Raw genomic sequence first — 22,309 nt, forward strand, 5'->3', positions numbered from 1 at the left:
TGGGAGAGAAATTTGATTCACTTCTTAATTTGTCTACCTAATTTGCACTTTTTGAAACAATATCCAAACTGAAACACAGCCATCCTTCAAAATTCACTTTTCTAAAGTGTGCATGAAATGCATGTATTAGTGAAAATAACATCAAAAAATGCATCGTGTCAGGGAACATTGCTTTGCAAAAAATGTGTATATTAGGAGAAATTCATACTAAAAGTCCTAAGTAGTCTAGTAGCATTCTTGGGTCAGATTGCAAACAGTGGATGAAAGAGAGCCTTAAGCAATCTGAGGGGAGGGGAGGCAAGGGGAGCCAACACAGTGACTCCTGTCTCTCCTGTCAGCACACACCACTCAAAATACAATATTTCCCAGTTGACTCAGAACACATATTTACCCACATCAAATCAAGTGATGAATAATCCATTGCTGTGCATGCATTTGTGAACCAGCCTTATGCCTGCTTCTTAACTCTTATGTTGACTGTAAGATGCTGAAACACTGGAGTGATCCATGAAAAACAGCTTGCAAGACGTAGACCTGCATAGCCTAAGGTCATACAAGGCTGCTGTTGCCAACCATGATTACTGCCAAAGATTTTGTTTTTGATTTTGGCTACAGATATATCTTCCTTCATGTGGGCCATTTAGTGACCCTGCCTCCACACTGCAAATTTTCCAAGCTCATCAACTTGGACTTTTGTTAATAAATCAACAGCGAGTCCAATGATGCATTCCATTATCTCACATTTTGTTTGTATGACATTTGACATGTGGTCTTTTCTACTGTGATTCATGCCATTGTGATGTTTATTCCCATAAGCCTCTTACTTTGGGCTCTTTGTTGCACTGACATTCCATTGGATGAAGCCGCAGAGAAAGAATCTAGGTTTTTCAAGCATACACCACCCTAAGTTGCCATACTGATGGTCCCAGTTTTGGCTTTCAAACAAATTGCTTTCCCCTTTAATTTCAATCTCTATTCTGGTTATGTTCCCCAAACCAAAACTCTACCATACAGTAAGCCTGCAACTTACATGTTCTGGGGATCACACCAAAAGCCCAAATCATGCATAGTCAAATCACATTGGGTTCAATGGCAGGTGGATTGCCAGTTATTGTTCCAAAAGCCTCGCCCCCTTTCAATCCCCTTTTCATTTATTTATTTATTTGCCACATACTTAAAGCTGAATTTGCATAAGTTGCAGGCTTACTGTATACAGAAGGACTCTATTATGTGTCTTCTCATTTGCTAATTAAATAAAATTATACCATTTGGCAAAATAAATAGATATGATGCCATTTTTAAATACAAAACACAGCCTGCCATCATTAAAGTGCTGCAAAAATCTCAGGTTTCAACATGCTTGCAGAAGACCTCCATTACAACTGAAAGAGAAGTCTGCGAAAGAGTAAAGGTTAGTTGTGAATAATTCAGTGCCAGGCTGTGGAGAACAATTTCAGCCGCTCAAAACAAGGAGTGTAGACTAGACTTAGACATGGTTCTCGTGTAATTATTTTTACCCCTCCATTCAAGTGGAATATTTCCCGTGGAGTCCTGTACACAGCTAAAGACACATCAAGACAAAAGATCCATGTAGACTCTGAAAGAAAAAGTGAGCAGGTCTCATATCATGTCCACAGAACTTTGCAATCAAATTCAGAGAGCTTACAAGACATGTGGGAATATGTGTGTTGGCCGTTTGCATGGATGGTTGACAAACTGAGCACCGAGTCTTGCAAATACAATTTTGGAAAGATCTTCTGATGTTTGCCTTTTTTGCCTTTGTACCTAACATCAAAAATAGGGCTATTTATTTATTTATCTGAAGAAGTATTCATTTGTCACGCTCTCACAATGTATCAGGACTGTGTACAGCAACTTTCAAACACAGCTTTCCCATTAAAACAGTACAAAAGAATCACAATGACTGGCTACTCAAGAATATTTTTAAATACCAGTAACTCCATGGGTCTGTTGGCATAAAATGTCTTCAAGGCATTTGCCTAAAAGCTAAATCTCTGCTGGAAGAGCATTCCACATATGGGGGCAGGGCTGGGGGTGGCACTAAATGCTCAACTCCTTTCTGACATAGTATGCACCAAAGTTGTTCAAAGCTTTGCATGCAAGAGCCTTGAACCTGTCCCAGTAGCATAAAGGTAAAGGTAAAGGGACCCCTGACTGTTAAGTCCAGTCGCAGACGACTCTGGGGTTGCAGCGCTCATCTCACTTTACTGGCCGAGGGAGCCGGCGTACAGCTTCCAGGTCATGTGGCCAGCATGACGAAGCCACTTCTGGTGAACCAGAACAGCACACGGAAACACCATTTACCTTCCTGCCGGAGCGGTACCTATTTATCTACTTGCACTTTGACGTGCTTTCGAACTGCTAGGTGGGCAGGAGCTGGGACCGAGCAACGGGAGCTCACCCTGTCGTGGGGATTCGAACCACTAACCTTCTGATCGGCAAACCTGCGTCCCGTCCCAGTAGCATATGGGCAGCCAATGTAGCTGTTTCAACACAGGTGGTTTCCAGCCACCCGCTGTTCCACCAGCCGTCCAGCCACTGCATGGTACACTAGGTGGAACTCCTGGGTCACGGGTTGTAGTCCTACATTCCTATGTGCTAAACTTCTTCTTCTTCTTCTTCTTCTTCTTCTTCTTCTTCTTCTTCTTCTTCTTCTTCAAAAGCGAGGTTTAAAGTACTGCTATCAAATTGATTTTGTAGTAGATTTTAAAGAAGAAAAACCACACTACTCATTGGTAATGAAGAGTTTGTGGGCATTCATTGTATTTCATCCAACAGTGATCTCAGGTGGTGAGTGTGAATAGAAATGAAGGGGAAATGGGATCACTAAGGAACAAGAAGGATGCATCAGCATGTTGGGGGAACTCAGTTTCAGAAAAGTACAAAAACCCTACCCTATTTTAAAAAAATAGCAAACCGAAGAAGGCAAAACAAACAAAGAAAGAAAGAGTCCAGAGAAGTATGAGCTTACTTAACAGCCACAGAATGTTGAGTGCTAACTAGAATTTCTTTTTAGAAAATTGGAAGTAGAGGGGAGCAGAATACCCTCCTTGAGGCCCCTGCAGCTTATAGTATGCTAGAAGATGGCATCACTAGCTGGGACTTAGCGATAGGTGAATCTGTCAATTTCAGTTTATCAGTTCAGTTCTATCTTAAGCTCAGTTCTCCAAATTTCCACATCAGTTTGCAATCCCTCTCTCTCTCTCACTCTCTCTCTCTGTATATATAATCATGAAAAAGAATCAGCATTTCAGCGTATGTTTCTTCTAATATACACATTTTAGTGCAATTTTGCCTAATACCTTGGTTCTCAAACGGAATCCATTCTGGAAGTCCATTTGACTTCTGAAAATGCTTGAAAACCAAAGCGCGGCTTCCAACTCCTGCACTCAATCGGAAGCCGCGGAAGCCACGTTGGACATTCGGGTTCCAAAGAAGGTTTGAAAACCAGAACACTCACTTCCAGGTTTGTGGTGTTCGGGAGCCAAAACGTTTGAGTCACAAGGCGTTTGACAACCAAGGTATGACCGTATGCATATTTGGCGAGGCAATTTCCCCCCAATATAATGCATCTATGCATTCCTTTTTTTTTTTTTTTGAAATCAAACCTTTATTAGGCATTGTACAAATAAAACCATAAAAGAGAAAATAACATGTAAGTGACTTGAAATATATATAAAAAAGCAGCGGTAGGCTACATACATATATATATATATACATATAGAGTCAGTGGTTTTCCTTGTTAACCTGCTCCTTGGAGGGCTGCTACCAAAAACTCAGCTACCCCCGCCGTTACCCTTTGGTCAACGTCAGATAGGCAGAATCCCACACATTCACCTTGCTGGGGTTCCAGGCCACCCAAAAGAGGGGACAGCACGCGTTGACGGAGCGTACTGTACAATGGGCAATGAAAGAGAATATGCTCTACAGTGTCCGGGACATTCATAGAACATCTGCAGAATCTCTTGTTTCTAGGGATGTTTTGATATCTTCCCCAGACAAATGCTGAGGGAAAAACATTCAACTGGGCCAGCATAAAAGCCCTACGTTGGGCTGGGATTATTAATTTAGTGACGTAATTGGCTCTGCTATCTAAGATATTTAAATCATAGAATATGGGGGAGCAAATTTTGTTTACAGCTGCCATAATATTTTGTCTCTCGACATCCTTTAGTCTAGTTAGGATATTATGGAAAATGTATTGCTCATTAGAGTTGTACAGGGGCTCCAGCTCGATGCCTAAAGATTCAATCTTTTTTTCAAGGTACTGATACCATCTTGATTTATAGGAGTCTTCGAGCAAATCAGCGAGCAGGCTTGATGGAGAGCAGCGAAAATGGCAGCGTAACCAGTACTTTATTGAGGTGGACCAGGCCCAGTATTCCATTGTGTGTATGCCTATTTCTGCACACATTGTTTCATATTTGATCACAGCTGGGAGTCCAAGAATACGTCTCAGAAAGCTGGAGTGAATCTTTTTTAAATCACTGTTATATGCTTGGACCCATAGTGGGATTCCATAGAGTATCTGGGCTTGCACTTTTGTTTGAAGTATCTGATTGGCCGCAGGGATAAATTGATTACCTTTCTGATAATAAAAACGGGCAACTGCTGATGAGGTGCACGGATGTGAGGGCGATCTGGCTGCGACATCTGTCACCCCATTGATCGCCAGGGTTGATTCGGCTGATCTGGCTGGCTAGGCGGGTGTCCCCTTCCTCCCTCACCGCTCCATGTGCGTCCCTCCCGAAGCTGCGCGCTCGGTGGAAGAGGACGACCATCCCAGATAGAAGGAGTGTACCGTTCTTCGGTCAAGGGTATACGATAGCTGCGCTCCCCTGCTAGAACCTCCAAACAATCTATGCATTCCATTTCACTAATAAACACAATTATGCACACTATATTCTAGCATATGCATTTTTATATACTACTTGGCTGCAAAATTGGAAACCCAAAATTTGGGGGGGGGGGTGAATTTTGAAGGATGGCTGTGTTTCAGTTCATGCATTGTGTTGCAGAGTGCAATTTAGGTAAGTTTCCTTTTAAGTGCAAACTGATTTTCTCCCCCTCCTTACTGAGAGGTAGTGCAGGGACTTTTTTGTGAGCGAAGAAGCAAGGACTAAGGTGCTCTGCTTGTTCACCTCTTCATTGCTGCAGATACAGCTGCCCATTCTCCCTCTTAGAAAGAGGAGAGCCTGAGTTCAAAAAGTCTGAGAAACACCAACTTAGAAGTGAATAAATCAGATTGTTTCCATGATGGCAACAAGGCAATAAAAGCAAATTAAAGTACTTGATGGATGTTAATGGGTTACTAAAATCTATATGGCAAGATCATTAAAGTATATGCTAAAATCTCTAGCCAGTAAACCTAACCTATAGTTTTATTTCAGTAGGCATTTTAAGTAACCTTTATTGTTTATGATTAATTTTAATTGATTTTATCCACTGTATTTTTTAAAAAGGAAACAATCTTATTGTACAGATGAAAGAATCAACAAATTTCAGTTCTCTGTTTCTTATTTTTCCAATCTTAAAATAAGTTCTCTTAATTCGAAGCTATTTGCAGATTTTGGTTTTCAAAATCCTCATGAAAATTATTCAGCACTTTAGTGTGAATTTCTCTTAATAAACACATTTTTAAAGGAGTTTTGATTAATGCACACTTTTTGCAACTGATTTCTCCCAATATGTTGCCTTTTTGTATGTTATTTTCACTAGGAAAATAATTGTACCTTAGAAGTTGAACGGAATCCGTTCTGGAAGTCTGTTCGACTTCCAAAATGTTCAGAAACCAAAGCTCAGCTTCCGATTGGCTGCAGCCAATCGGAAGCTGTGGAAGCCCCGTCAGACGTTTGGCTTCCAAAAATAGTTTGCAAACTGGAACAGTCACTGGTTTGCTGCGTTTGGGAGCCAAAATGTTCAAGAACTAAGCTGTTCAAAAACCAAGGTATGACTGTATATGCATTTTTAAAATATTGGCCTGTTGGGAGAACTCCATCACAAAATTCAGATAAGTGCAAATTTTGAAGGATGGCTGTATTTTGGGAAGGTGTAGATTTGTTAGAGTCACCTTTGTAAAAACAAAACAAAACACTGCTGCTTTTTCTTTTTCCTGAACCACCTCAGGCACAGCGCTTTAGATACTGCAGGGAAAGTATGGCACAGAGTCAATCCCATTTTTGTGGAGTTTTGAACTTAACCCATCCAACTATTCTTATTCTAGGCTTCAGAAAGAAAGGGTGTGTGGAAACAACCCTGAAAACAAAACATGCTACGAGGATAATGTGTTCAACCTTTCAGTTCTCAAATTGTTTATCACAGTTCTAATTGCAGTCTCCCACAAAAATAACCTCCTAGAGAGAACATTTGGATGGAGTATTTTTTTGAATCGTTATTTGCTGTACAGAGATAAGACAATTGATTGTGGTCTACAAAATAACGAGTTACAGAGTATCTACTACTTAATTTTTGAAAAGAAAAACAACTTACCCTTTAACTTCACCACAAAATACATTAGATTACCTGCCATCAATACAGATGCTTCCAGTAGGAAGAAAAAGAGGAAAGCTATAAACCTCAAACTAAGGACCAAACATGGGACATGGGTGGTGCTGTGGGTTAAACGACAGAGCCTAGGACTTGCCGATCAGAAGGTCGGCGGTTCGAATCCCCGCGACGGGGTGAGCTCCCGTTGCTCGGTCCCTGCTCCTGCCAACCTAGCAGTTCGAAAGCACGTCAGAGTGCAAGTAGATAAATAGGTACCGCTCTGGCGGGAAGGTGAAAGGCGTTCTCGTGCACTGCTCTGGTTCACCAGAAGTGGCTTAGTCATGCAGGCCACATGACCCAGAAGCTGTACGCCGGCTCCCTCGGCCAATAAAGCGAGATGAGTGCCACAACCCCAGAGTCGGCCACAACTGGACCTAATGGTCAGGGGTCCCTTTACCTTTACCTTTAAGGACCAAACATGATGCAAAATGCATTAGGAAGTCCAGCAAGATCGTGGTCTCTTTAAATGTGAGACAAATCAGGATTCTGATTTATTCCTCACTGCGATTCCAATTGAAATTGTTCCCACTGCATTAGCTCTAGAAGCAAAAGCTTCTATTGGTACCAATGGGGGCTGCCCCCTGTCCCGAGGGCTAAAAACTGCATGGGGAAAAATAGGACACCCACTTGCTAATACACACAGATGTACATTATTTCACTTAAATCTAGCTTAGCTCTTAGTGTTGCACAGCATTGTGATATCATGTATTGTTCACATCCGTCTGTCTCAAGAGACAGTGGAAGATTGTACCATTGGGGGTAAATTCAAACCGTTGGATAGTTATAGTGCTTGCTGTGGCTGTACAAACCGATATGAGAGAGACATGTTTTATTGCAGTTGAGACAGACGAAGGAATTCTGTTTTGCTGCTACACCAAATTGTGATTCGTGTCACCATTGGCACTGTGATAGCTCTGTGTGACACAAACACGGTTCAATGATGATTGCCTGGTGACAATCAATTCCAACTGGTGCCAGTGGCCTGACCTTTGATATCTGAAACATCAGTTTGAAAGCTGTTGTTCTATATCATGTGGTTATGTGATAATGGGAATGGGGGGCGGGATTTATTTGGTCCACATTTTAATGTGAAATGACCTAATATGCCTCTCCTGAACTTATATGTGGATCAGAACACAGTTGTCCATCAATACACGCACTTCTCCAAATTGTCAGATATAGTTTCAGTTTTCTGAAAAATTGCTGAAACTGTATCAGACAATTGCATCTGCAAATCCGCTCCAGAAACCCCAGAACAGATATGGAAGCAAGTGGGGGGAGAAGGAGGGACAAGTTCCATTGTGTAAATATGAATAATTGCACTAACCAAATGAGTTGCTTTTTGCTATTTCGAATATAAGACTTACGACTGAACCCATGCATCATCATCATCATCATAAATTTTATTTATATCCCGTCCTCCCCAGCCGAAGCCGGGCTCAGGGTGGCTAACAACAATAAAATAGTACAAAATTCTAAAATCATTCATTATAAAATTAATTCAAATCAAACTGATGGCAACCATTGGGCTAGAGATTCTGTGAAGATTGCCAAAGGAGGGAGTCAGGCTGTGCCCTGACCAAAGGAAACTGACATAGAATGGAAATATGTCAGGGGCGTTGACTTGGGCCCTACATTGTGGGTGCCCATCATGTGTGCCCTGAGCTGCGTTGTGATGTGATGATGCAATGTGATGTCATGACATCATGTTGTGATGGTGCGGTGCACACACCGAGGCACTGTAGTAGTGACTGGACCTGTGGGACCTCGCGGCAGAGGCACAGACCCTGATTCAGTCACCGCCATGGTACCAGAGGTAAGGCAGCAGTCAGCTGTGGCTATGGCACACGGAGGCTGCGGACATTATTGAAACATCTTTTGAAGTGGGACTTGGGTCTGCAGGAAGGGCAAAGGGAGTAGGACTGGGGAGGGGACGAGGAGAGAGCCGGGGTGGGCAGGATGGCAGCGGAGGGACCAGGCAAGGGCTGTGGTAAGGGGTTGTGGCAGCTGCTTTTGCGGAGGCAGTGGTAGGCGACAGCTGACATGTACAGAGGAGGGAGAAGGCTGGCTACCCAAAGGGCACCCACAGCAAAAAAAGGGGATCCTGGGCACCCAGGAACCTGGGAAATTGGTGCCTATGATATGTTGATCTGTCCATCCCTGCCTGATAATAGAACATCCAGTTCTGTATAATCCCTTGCAATATTGCTTTTTATAAAAAGAAAGAAAAAAAGAAAACAGTTCAGTCTACCTAAACAGACTTTTGAGGTCCATTTCTTAAGGAGGGCAAGCCATAATTGACAAATCCTATCTTTATCAGTTAACACCCCGTATTAGATCCAAAATCAGCACATGCCAGCCACAAATGGCAAGCACAATGAGAAAATCAACACAGTGGGTACAGTTGATGGCAACCATAGGGTCTAATATAATCTTATCAACACATCATAAAACCTTAAAATCACCTTTTCAATCCAAATTATTTGAATTAAAATTGAAAGTCTATTATGAACCACCCTCCTTTCCCTCCTGCTGGGTTTCATCTGCACATTCAATAGAAAAGCCGAGCGACTGATTTTTAAAATCAGCTTTTGGAAGTAAAAGGCTACATGGGAGAAAGCAAAGCAGTCTACCTACAAATTGTTGGGACACTGGGGTATTTCGTTAAGAAATAACACCCCCTGTAAGGTTGCCTGAATGCAATCTCCAAGAGTCAGATTGCCATTTGATAACTTGGCCCCTCCTGCTGAGAAGATTGACAGCTCTCAATGTGTTATGGGGATAGATGGTAGCAAGTCCAGGCTTACTTATACACACACACACTTGCTTTGCTTTCTTATTATTCTTTTTAATCCAACTGCAGTTTCCAGGTCTCATCTTTAAGGCCTCATAATACTTTTCAGCTTGAAACCACACAGTCTAATTTAATCAAGCAACCTCTGGAAGAATAAGAAAGTTATGCTATTTTATTTTTAAAAAATTAAAGTGTATTTAAAATGAAAATTTCACTTTGTGCCAGAATCCCTCGACCCTATTTTATGAGTAACTTACTCAATGATTTTAATCTTTATTTTTAAATGGAGGACTAAAATGGTTCGTTAATGTGCAATAGGCTCATCAGGAAAGGGTCAGGCAAAAAATCAGTCCTGGGAACAGAGGTAGACAAAACTGTTAAGAACTACAGAGAAAATAGAGCTAAAATTACATTTCTGCAAATAAAGTTTTTGAATATTAAAGTCTGGACATTGGTTTAATTTCCAAATAAATATGACTTGAGCTTTTTAGCTGTGTTTTCACTACCCTTACTCCAAAATATGTGATGCAGGCCAATTAGTGTCACCCCAAAAAATTCCTGCTCAGTCCCCTCAGAGAAAGCAACTAGCAGAGCCTGCAGTGGAAAAGGGGTGGGAGGGTCAGAGTCTGAATGTGAAAACCTGGAGTACTGTGTCCAGTTCTGGGCACCACAGTTCAAGAAGGACACTGACAAACTGGAACGTGTCCAGAGGAGGGCAACCAAAATGGTCAAAGGCCTGGAAACGATGCCTTATGAGGAACGGCTAAGGGAGCTGGGCATGTTTAGCCTGGAGAAGAGGAGATTAAGGGGTGATATGATAGCAATGTTCAAATATATAAAAGGATGTCATATAGAGGAGGGAGAAAGGTTGTTTTCTGCTGCTCCAGAGAAGCGGACATGGAGCAATGGATCCAAACTACAAGAAAGAAGATTCCACCTAAACATTAGGAAGAACTTCCTGACAGTAAGAGCTGTTCGACAGTGGAATTTGCTGCCAAGGAGTGTGGTAGAGTCTCCTACTTTGGAGGTCTTTAAGCAGAGGCTTGACAACCATATGTCAGGAGTGTTCTGATGGTGTTTCCTGCTTGGCAGGGGGTTGGACTCGATGGCCCTTGTGGTCTCTTCCAACTCTATGATTCTATGATTCTAAAACCGGAGAGTGCTCTGTGGAGTGGGCTTAAATAGCCTAATCTCTACTTCTCCCCTAAATGACCAGTTGCCCCATGTGGTTGAGGGAGAGGGAGAGGGAGAGGGAGAGGGAGAGAGAGAGAGAGAGTTTACAGTATGTAATACCCCTTGTACTTTATTTCTAACTTGTACAATTTCAAAATATGGATATGCATTGCATCTTTCTGATATCATTCAGAAACTTTTGAGTTAATTCAGTGAATTAGTAAAACTGAATCAGTTCATTCTATACACAGCTTAAAACACACTGCTTTCACGAACTGTTTTAGTTTGACAATATAGCATTATTTATCTTGCAAAAGCTCCTCTTACCAACTTGACTATTTCTTGAGAGTTTGTGGTGCCTGTGGGGGATAACTCCAGCTGATTTTTTTTTTAAAAAAAAATCCTTAGTCTCTGTTTGTCTTTAATTAGGAATTGACCTACTTGAGTCAAATCTTATTCAAAAACTGCCAAATGCATTCAAAGAGACTGAAAGTGCAACTGGTAACCTATTTGTCTCAGCAAATGTGTGATTTCATAGAGCTACAGTTTTTTTTTAAGTACAGCTTTATAAAATATTTTCTCATGCAAGAGAGACCCTCAAGTAGCTGTCATCGCACAGCAGTGGGTAAAAGCAAGAATTTAGTAGTTCCCTCATCTCTTCTCTCACTATATATTAATAACTAGAGATTATTGAAGTCAATTAGACTAACCACATAGTTTTTGAAGTTGATTTGACTCAACACAGCCGATTCTTAATTAAAGGCAGTCAGCTTTACTAGGTGAGCATGTAACACTGTCTTTTAAGTCTTTGGGAATATCTGAAGCTGTCTTTTACTTAGTCTGGGTCCATCTTGCTCAGTATTGTCTGCAGCAGTGTTCTCCAACCTTGGGTCCCCTTGTTGGACTACATCGCCCACCATCACTGGCCATTGGCTAAGCTGGCTGGGGATGATGGACACTGTGGTCCACCAACACCTGGGGATTCAAGGTTAAAGAACCTCCAGATTTTGTAGGATTCTAACTCCCATCAGTCTCAACTAGCAGCAGGGTCAGGGATGGTGGGAGCTGTATTGTGACAATATCTAGAAGGATCCCCAGCCATGATCTACGCCAGGCATAGGCAAACTCGGCCCTCCAGATGTTTTTGGCCCACAACTCCCATCATCCCTGACCACTGGTCCTGTTAGCTAGGGGTGATGGGAGTTGTAGTCCCAAAACATCTGGAGGGCCAAGTTTGCCTGTACCTGATCTACGCTGACTGGTGTGGCTCTTCAAGGTTTCAGCTCCACCCAGAGATGCTGGAAATTGAATCTGAGACTTTATGTATGCAAAACAGATTTTTGCCACTAGCTACACCCTTTCCTGTTTCCAATTTTACAGTTTTTTAAAGAATATGTGCAGATTTTTCAGAATTTATACAGTTTTGTCATTGAAAACCTGCACTGAAAAGGGGTGGAATTATTTAGTCACATCCTGTGATGAACTAGCTCAACATCTACTAGGTCAGGCGGACGGGTCGGGTCTTGGATCACTGTCTAAATTTCCCAAACTGTAGCGTCACTTTAGGCCATTTTGAGAAATTAAAATTGTGTTGTGGCCTTGACTAGGGTGACTATGGTGAACCCTGCTGACTGAAATTGGCATGTGCTGATGCCTGGCCTGAGTGGTGGACTGATGGGGACAATTATAATGGGATTCTGTGAGAGCTGCTCCCTCTATGTGTAGGGCACAAGATTACATCCCACCCCTTGGCCACAAACATAAATCCTTCCTGTATTGATTTTACTATTTCATATTTGCATCCATTATGTTCCTTGCAGTGGAGAAGCTACACACAAACAAACACACCACATAACTTCCAGTTGCATATTAATAACTAACAGAGATTTGCCCTCTCTTGGTCAACCTCCTTACATCTCCAGCATCTCCAGAAAAATAGGTGTTGGTACTCACCAGGTAGTTGTTACAGTAAGTGCCATATTTTTTAACAACAACAAAAAGGGGTGACGGTACTGTGTGCCCTTGAGAAAACACATTGGCCACCATCCCTTTACATTTGAAACAGTTGCTCAAAAAGCATACTTCCATATCTTGGGACCAATGCACAGGATAAAAAAAAAAGTGTTATATATACACATACATAATTCTATGTGGTATTTAATGTCACTACAGCAGAGTTCTGTGGAAAGAATTATTTGCTACACTCAGACCCAGTCTGAATATAAGCTTTTCAGCAATCACATGGCCTTTGGAGATGCCTGTTGAACATCAGTAACATTTCAGATTGGTTATTTCATTTTCTAAACTACCATATTTAGACACCCCCAAAGAAGAAGGTTAATCATCCCGTAAAATGAATATGTGTTATGAATTGCAGCCCATTACATAGAATGAAGATGGCAAAGCAATATATTTGGAAATAGTAACTGCTGATTATTATGTAAGATATGTGGGGAAAGAGAAGAAGAAAATAACCTACGTGTGATCCAGTCACAAGCCAAGCTCTTTCAAATATGATTTCAGTGGAAGAGATTTAACTCTCTCCTAAGAAGTTGTCTTCTTGATTTTGGGGTTTGTTTGCTTTTTGCTTTTTCAAAATTTTGTACAGGCTGATGTTCAGCATGCACACATCCCAGAATGGAAATGTGAAATAGCTGGTGTTGAGGTCACAACAAAGAATCTGCACCTATTAACTTTACCTAACTGAACCCTGCAGGGATCCTTAACTTGCTCAAAAGGCTTCTGCCCTTTCTCCATGGATGAGACCACCTCAATGTCAGGTCAGAAAATTAACTGATTTGCATCATCCTGGAAGGTTGTATTCAATCAACTTTTCTTAAGAGTAGACCCATCAAAATTAATGAAATAAGTGTAGGAATGGTCATTCATTTCATTGGGTTTACTCTGAGTAAAAGTTAGTTGACTATAACCCTCAGGCTGTAGGGAGTCTCCATAAGTACAGTAGGCTCTGCACTTTGTACATCCACCCTCTAATTCATGGAAGGCATCTGGAACAACAATTGTGGATATAGATATTGCACTCATATCTGTGTCTTCCGTATGTGGAAGGCTGAGGGATAAAATCGATTTTGCTTGCATTTTAATTTGAAGCTACCTGATTCACAATTCTTGACCCAACGTATGAACCAAAACACAGTCATCCTCCAAAATGTTCACTTATCTAAATTTTGCAATGCAGTTCTCTAGCCAGTGTTTTACAAAAATGCATATATTAGGCAAAAGGAGGAATGAAACTGAAAATAAGTGTGAAAATGAGATACAAAAATGCATTCTATTATGGGAAAACATACACATTGGTCAAAACTGTATACAAAAAAACCCCATGGGGTTTTTTAAATAGAAATGTGCTCTAATATGCTGATGGATTTTTCATGAAGGTAAATGTGGAGAACTGATTTTAAGATTGGAAAATGAGAAAATGAGAGAACTAAAATTGACAGATCCATCCATCTCTACTTGCATGCTTTCTTTACATGGTATGCAAATACCTGAAGGTTGTAAAACAACTGAACTATGTCATTGTCATCCAGAAAATGTTTCATTTTAATAATGCTAGGCTGAAAAGAGAAAATCACAGAGATTCCTGATTTATACACACTTCACCCTTCTTGCATGAAATGGACCAAATGGTTTATGTAACGCCATTCCCCAATGCCCATGCTTTACTTGTGTTATCCAGCTAAATTAAAACTTTGAGTGAAATGGAATGCCCTGCATTCTACCCCCCTTGCATATATTGAGACATAATGCTTGCATAATGACACCACAATTATTGTAAGTGCATCCCAGTGAACATAACTTTAGCTGCAAGGGGACATCCCGTTGCCTTTAATTCAGCTCCCAAACATCCAAGACTAATTAAAAGCCTGCATGGAAGATTTATGACATAGAAGAAAAGGATTTTCTCACAGCAAAATCTGCCAAGCACAATGGCAAGGATTTGGAATCTTTGGAACAAGAGAAGACAACACGGTACTAAATGTTCTTTTGCTGCTCCCAAAGAAGGATGCTAAATGCCCTTTTCAAGTACGTGACTTCAATCAGAGGTTATTGGGAGAGACATATGAATAAATTGGTAGATGAATGCAGATCATTTTCAAGTAGTTCTGACAAAGCTGATAATGTGGGCAGCTGAATGTGCATGCAAGGGAGAATGTTGCACATTTCTAAACCTTTAAGGCAGGAGAGGCGAACCTCAGGCCCAGAGGCTAAATGTGGGGGGAAACCCTTGGCACTCTTCCCAGATAACATCCTCCAAGATAACGCCCTCCTTGAATGCTTTTGTCTGGTTGGCATGTGTCTAAAGTGTAAAAACTGTGATAATGCCTCTTGCTTGTCTGGAAGGAGGCAGACTAAAATGCCGGTGAAATTTTGTGAGGGTTTTTTTTTTTCATTATTTAATGCAAACTGGTGTGGAAATATGGAGCACAGAGTTTTAGACTGGAACAAATAAGAAACAGAGAGAAACCAACATTGACAGATTTGCCCATCTCTACCTGGGTGCTGGTAAAGCACTGCACCGAAAGAATCTCTTTGGGCTCCCATTTGTTCTGGATCTTGGCAAGTCATTATTTTTGTAAAAAAACAACAGCTTTGAGGTTCTCCTTTAGAAAGCTCAACAACTTAACTTTTGGGCTGCCCTAGTTTTTACTTTTTGAAAATCACGTCAACTTCTGCAGTGTGTTATTAATCAACATAAGATACACATGTACATAAGTAAAACACAGTAGAAAAATAATATTGATGTACCGGTAATCTTACAAACAATGTTATCAACCATTAATGATAGATCTGGAGGCACAAGAAACTTTAAGAAGACTGCATTTACATAATACAGTTGTACCTTGGTTCTCAAACTTAATCCATTCTGGCAGTCCGTTCCAAAACCAAAGCGTTCTAAAACCAAGGTGTGCTTTCCCATAGAAAGTAATGCAAAACAGATTAATCCGTTCCAGACTTTTAAAAACAACCCCTAAAACAGCTACTTAACATGAATTTTACTAATGACCATTGATCCATAAAATGAAAGCAATAATAATGTACTGTACTATAAAATAAGTAAGACAGTATTGTAGATGATAAAAATTAAAATTATTATTTTTTCTTACCTGCACGGATGATAGTCATGGTTTGGATGGGGGGGCTTTTATCCATTTCCACAGTAACACAATCAGTCAATCAATCAGTAGCTGAACTGGGTTCCACACAGTCACAAAAACAAATTAACCAAAAAAGCCTCAAAAACAAAAACGCAAAATAAATAGCAAAAACAAAAGCGCCAAACTTAATCTGTTCCAGAAGTTCGTTTGACTTCTGAAATGTTTGAAAACCAAGGTGCAGCTTCTGATTGGTGCAGACGCCCTGAAAACAATAGCCAACAACTGCATTGGATGTTCGGCTTCTGAAAAATGTTTGAAAACTGGAACACTTACTTCTGGGATTTTGGCGTTTGGGAACCAAGTTGTTTTGAGTACCAAGGCGTTTGAGAACCAAGGTATGACGGTATTGCATTACAAAATTCAGCCCCCCCCAAAGGGAACTATGGAACATTCCTGATACCCCCATTCTATGCAATTCTGAAATACACAATCAGAGGAGAAAGCTTGTTGAGATTATACTATCTAAGAAGCATCCCTGAAGTGTGTATTATGTATAGTTTAGCACTAGTATGTTTCCCTTGGACAGCAATATAGGCAAAAGTTTGGGAATCATCCTTAAAGTATTATAATATTCCCAGGTTTGACAGAAGGGTTACTAAAGTAAAAGGAGTCCCTATGTGTACACACACAAATTAAATAAATAACATCACCAACACCTGGTTCTGAATACAGCATTGCACCTTTCTTGTGGGGGGGGGATGCACCGAGTATATCCTCCTACCAGTATTTTTAGCTGTCTTGATAATACAGCCACTCTCCTGCCTGGCAGCATAATTACAGCAATCAACATCTCAGTTCCAAGAATCTGAAATAACAAAGCTGAAGCTCTTTATTTGTGGAAGAAAATCTTGAACTGTCTCACAGAGGGGAGAGGCCTAGAATAGGGACTGACTGGTGGAATAAATCAGGACCTATCTTGTATGTCAAGAGAAAGAAGCTTCTGTTTGGAACTCAGTATTGGAAAAATAGCACAATAATTCACAATACTTTTCTTTCTGTGTACACAACTCTGTCCACCTGCTCCCTCAGTTTCCTTCCTTGTAACCAGGAGTGAGGAGTCTTTTTTCAGCACAAAGGCCACATTCCCTTCTGGACAATCTTCTGAGGACCATATGTGAGTGGTGAGGCTAAGCTAGGCCACACCCACCCATCCATACCTCTCTATCCGCCATCTAAGCAAGCATTATTGGAGTTCAAGGATGCATTTCAGCCAGCCAAAAGCACTCAGAATGCAAAATAGGTCTGCAACCTGGGTAGTGGCTGAGAGGTGTAGCCTGGGGAAAATTCCAAGGGCCAGATAGATGGGCCTATGTTTCCCCACCCGTTCTCTACAAACACAGTTTTTCTTCCTCCAGGGGACTTTCTGAAATCTGCTTTCCCACCTTAAATATAACACAAGTTGGTCTGAGTTGATGGAGTGCTAACGCTGTGCTTTGTTGAGCAAGTCATTTCCAGAGCACCTATATATTATGAAGCCTGATTTGTTCGCACAAAGTTTGCCTGTTTACATGATACCAGCTGTGTAGTATTTATTCTGACTTGCCTGTCAGGAGGTTAGATGATGTTGCATCAAGCAGGAGTGATCCCACACTTTCTAGTGCATCTATCCCACCACTCTCCTTATTACCAAAAGTCTGTTTTGTGGGATTGCCAGTGTCATATAGCCAACATGCTTAAGTCCATATACACATTTAGAAAAATACTCTGTGATCACAAGTAACAAGCACTGGTTTCTTAACAACGAGTAATACCAGACCAACCTTATTTCTTTTTATCTTTAATCAGTTGAGACACATTAAGTTCTCAAGTGGAAGGGAAAAGGGGCCCTGCCCTGATTTTCAGATTATAGAATGGTCTGCAAAACAGACCATTGGTTCTCCCTGAGCTGGCTAAGAACATTTGCATGTTTCCCTGGAATTTCTAAGTTCTGAGCTTAGGAAAATGCCTTATATTGAGCTCAACCATTGACCTACCTAGCTCAGTATTGCCCACGTTGGCTGGGAGTGACTCTCCATGGTCTCAGACCCTACCTGTAGATGCTTATGTAAAGCAGATGCTATGGCCCTTCCCCAGGTTGATCATTATTATTGCCTGGAGATCATCTGTCATCACCATGATGACTCACCATCTTCCTGGACCAGTCTGCAGCCCGCCTGTTTCTCCACCTGCTGCCTCTTATTCTGCACAGACCAACATTGTGGCTTTTGCCATAGCTGGTGTATTTTGAACTGTCCCTTCTGCAGAACCCCTTGAACCTCTGCCAGGTGGTCTGTGGAGCCTCTTGGCAATGTCAGCAGATGCCCAAGGCAAAAGTGTTCCGATCACATAGGTGACTTTGCATCTTCAGAATCCTAAGTCAGTTGCAGTAATCCTGTACATGTCTACTCAGAAGTAAACCACATTGTCTGCAGTGGGATTTCCTCACCAGTTAAGTGTGCATAGGATTGCAGCCGTAGGCATTTTTGGGTAACATTATATATGGAAAGCACATGAAGCCAATGACCGGGCAACAATGCCAGCCCCCTAGTAAAGTTGAGTTGATATTCACATTTCCAATTCCTAGTACGCTTCTCACTCTGTGGTTGGCTCATTATCTGCCCCAGTGGATCAATTAATTTTTCTCCACCATCTGTTAAGCCAGTTATCGCTTCCCCTGGATGCTGCCGCAGATCTGCCACGTCCTTTAACAACAAAAGACTGTACAAACCAGAGAGGCAGCAGGTGAGGCTCCTGGTGGTTACAGTACAGTGCAGAATGTCACTTATTATCCAAGGTGGATGAAGCAAAACCTAGTGAGTCTGGGATGGGCATGAGGCATCACCTTGGAGTGACTCGAGCATAAAACTGAGACAGCTGTATTTCCCCAATCTGTTTGATAAAAACTATATTTATTTCAACCACCTGCGTGCAACTCTTGGGTGTTGGTTGTGGTGTAGAAATTAACTCCATGCAATTGTGAGGTTCTTTCACACCAGAAATATTCCCCACATAAGGTATTCCTTATGAGATGGGGCTACCCAATATTCAGGTGGGGCTTCAAGAAAATGAGGGGGGTGGGAATCCACAGTAAATCATATGCCCCTCTCATAAAGGGATTTACCGAAGATTAATGATATTACATTCCTTTTTTCCACATTAATTGCTTAGCTGCATCCATTCTCTGGACATCTCAGGCAAATCTGTAGTTTCAGAACAAATGGAAGTGGCAGTATTTTATATGTTAAAAATAATGATACTGAATTAGTCTTTATTACAGATTAATTAATCCCAAACAGTTTTGTCTCTTGCACCATCCACCACTGGCATGAAGCTGCTGACAAATTACCCCACAGAGAATGTGACCTTTGATATGGAATGGTTGTCCACCCCTTGCATAAGGTTTAAGCTGTTGGAACAGCAACACAAAAAACCTTTGGTCAGGAAAATAATAATAATGTGGACTTTCCTATACTTGTTACTGCCAAAGATTAGGTAGCACATTTTTTATTTTAAAAATCTTATAAAATCTTATGCTTTTAATAAAATTAAAACTGCAAAATTTTGTCATCTCTGAATCTCTGTGTGCTACCAGAGCTTCTTTGCAAACCTCCAAAGGGACCTAAAATTCATCTCACTGTCACATTTAAAATACCAGTATATTATTGCCCAAGCATTAATGAATATATCTGCCTAGGCTGCTCTTTTGCAACTAAAGAAATCTTATGACACTTGTACATACACAGGGAACCAAAGGAATAATTGTGTTGTCATGTTTTCTTTCCTTACAATAACAAAGATGGCTTTTCACATTAAGCACCAAATGGCCTGTAAAAGTGGAGCAGAAAATAAAGTAAACCTAATTCTGTGGAATGGCAAAATCAGGCTGCACTTTCCTTGAAAATATAGGCTTTCCCCCTACTTAAATATGTCACTTAGACTCATCAAAGTGGCTTTTTCTGCCCCTGAAGTCCAATTTTTTCAAAAAGCAAAACCATGGATTCAGTGAAGAAACCAAATATGATAGGTTTCAGCGGGACTCTTCCCCTTTCAATTTATCTCTTCCTGGAAATAATGTGGTGTTCTTTTTGGAAATGCTTGCACAGCCTTTTAAAAATACACTCCAGCTGTGAATCATAGACATTATAGCCAGAGAAAGCCCTCTAAATACACGGCAGCACAATCCCATCCCCCTGGTTATATAGGATTGTTCGCTATGGTATTTCACGCACAGTTGAACATTCTTTCTCTAAGGATTCAAGGCCAACCAGCACATTCAAGAGAGGGGGAATCAAGCAATATGGGCCTCATGGGACTCAGCAGCCTGAGAATGTAGGTGTGGGGGAAATCATATGTTTGCTCTAGTCTGAAGCTGCCATTTTTTATTTTCATTTTCAAGGGGAAATTTAGGGTGCAGGACACTCCATTTGCATTCTGAAATGGTCCAGAGTTCTTGAGTGGCCTGGAAGGATGGATCTGACAAGAAAGAAAGGCTCACATAGCAGAAGATGAAACAAATAAGGTTGCTTCACCACATGCTTCTCAGAATAGCTTACTAGTAGAACAAGGAGATTTCAAAGATGATCATGGATGATCATAGGAAGTAGCAGCAGGTGAAGTTGCACCTGTTTGCACTGGCCTTTGAAGAAGAAGGTTGAGGTGAGATGAAATGAAATCATTATTGTCACTTCTCTGTGGTACAAAGCATGTATCTGTTATATATTTTAGAGTGGTACCACATTTTAGGTGGTTATTATTATGTACTTTATTTATTCCCACCTTTTCTTCAGGGCTGGGACTCAAGATGGCTCCTAAAAATTCAAGCAAATATAGGTAAAACACACCTAGCTAAGAACAGATAAAAGGTTATGGTTAAAAAGTAATTAAACTATAGAATTAAAGCATATATATTGAAATACAAATAGTAGATAAACCAAGCAAATGATACAGCACAACATGAAGAGTTATTTCCTTAAAAGCAGTCAGTTCCCCAAAGTTTGCCGGAACAAAACCTGCATGTGGGAGGGCATCAAAGAGAGACACAGCCTAGCTTCTCTCAGAATCATGTTCCAAAGCCTGGGAGCAGCCACCACAAAGGCTCTCTTCCAAGCTCCCACCAAATGTGTCTGTGAGGGTGGCAGGACTGAAAGAAGAGCCCCCCCCCCAATAAAAAGATATCAGAGCCAGATTCATCAGAGAAAATATGGTCCTTCTGACAGCCTGGGCAAATTAGGTAGGTTCACCTTTAAATGTGAACCGAATCAAGTTACTCCCCCATCCCTAGGCTGGAGAGGTTATGACTGGCCAAAAGTGGTCCAGCAACCTTTGCGTCTTAAGAGGGGATTTGAACCTGAGTCTTTCTGGTCCTGGTCTGATTACACCAAACTGGATGTGTCTAGCCAGAATCCTACCTTTATTTATATCACTCAATATATCACATTGGAAAACGATGCTACTGTGACACTGCTCATGATGATATGCTAATGATAGGCACCATACTAGATGCCCTATTTTTCCATTCCTTCATTTCTGTTGCATTATATTCCTCAGGACACACACACACATACAGGGCGGGGGAAGCTTGCTCTTAAATTATGCCATCTCAACAAAAGTCTATTTATCTCCAAGTCCTCTAGAGTCTAGCTCTTCCTAGCCTCTTTAGTCTCCCTGGAATGGTTCTCTGGATTACCAGCCCATTCACAAGTAACCAATAGCCCACTCATAAATGCTCACAGGTCAGGGAGCATTTTCTTGTACTCTGAGATAAGTGAAGTGTTTATCTCCAAAGAAAACCCTACAACTAATGTCCAAGCTCTTCTGACACTCCGATTATGTTTTTCTTTCTTTCTTCAAAAGACATAAACAAGTCTGCAACAAATCCTCTCTTCTTGTGACAAGATGCCAGGAGCAAATAGAAAATGAATGTGTTCATTGTTCTTCAGTGTTATATAAGTCTTAATTTTCACTCGCCATCATTGGGAGTTCAATTTTTCCCTAGCCTGCAATTTGCAGTCATCAAGAACCTCTTTTGTTCCTGACTTGGGAGAAGCACAGAGTCACCTCTGAGGTCATGCTAAACTTGGGAGTAGCTCTAAAATATGGTGGGAAGTCAAGGACAATGCAGATATAACACCACACCTTGGTTCACCCTGAGAATGTAAGGGAGAAGGAATTTGCCAGAAGAAGTTGGCATGTGAAGGAGTGTGTGACCTTGCACAGCACTCTTGATCTCTCAAGGTTCAGATAAGAGGATGTGTTGCATCTGCACTGAACCTTGGTTGGACAGTGCACACATTTGCCAGCTGCAATTCATGGTGTATCCATGTATCCATTTTTTAATTCCTGTTTTGGCAGTGATGGGGAGAGGGATCATATATAGACTGCTTTGTAGACTGGGGTATAGTTATCTAATTTTAATTAGTGTATGTGCTATCTGGACCCCTAGCTATCTAAACTTTCTATAACACAGAGGAACCCCCACAAATCACAGATGGTGTGTGTGTGTGCGCGTGCGTGCGTGCGTGCATGTACTCCCAGTGGAATATGGCAGTATATAAGGTCTGATTTTCCATAATTCACATATAAACCAGAAACTAAGCTGAAATCTGCCAGCTCTTGT

General features: G+C 41.1%; 1 long non-coding RNA gene across 1 annotated transcript; it reads left to right on the plus strand.

The window, feature by feature from the left end:
- The first annotated feature begins 8,301 nt into the window (after positions 1-8,301).
- On the plus strand, positions 8,302-20,381 carry LOC309519633. The gene is made up of 2 exons (XR_014213911.1): positions 8,302-8,383; positions 20,090-20,381. It is a non-coding gene; the product is annotated as an uncharacterized lncRNA (long non-coding RNA).
- Positions 20,382-22,309: the final 1,928 nt, after the last annotated feature.

This window comes from Podarcis vaucheri (assembly GCF_965113315.1).
Source record: "Podarcis vaucheri genome assembly, chromosome: 15".
NCBI lineage: Eukaryota > Metazoa > Chordata > Lepidosauria > Squamata > Lacertidae > Podarcis > Podarcis vaucheri.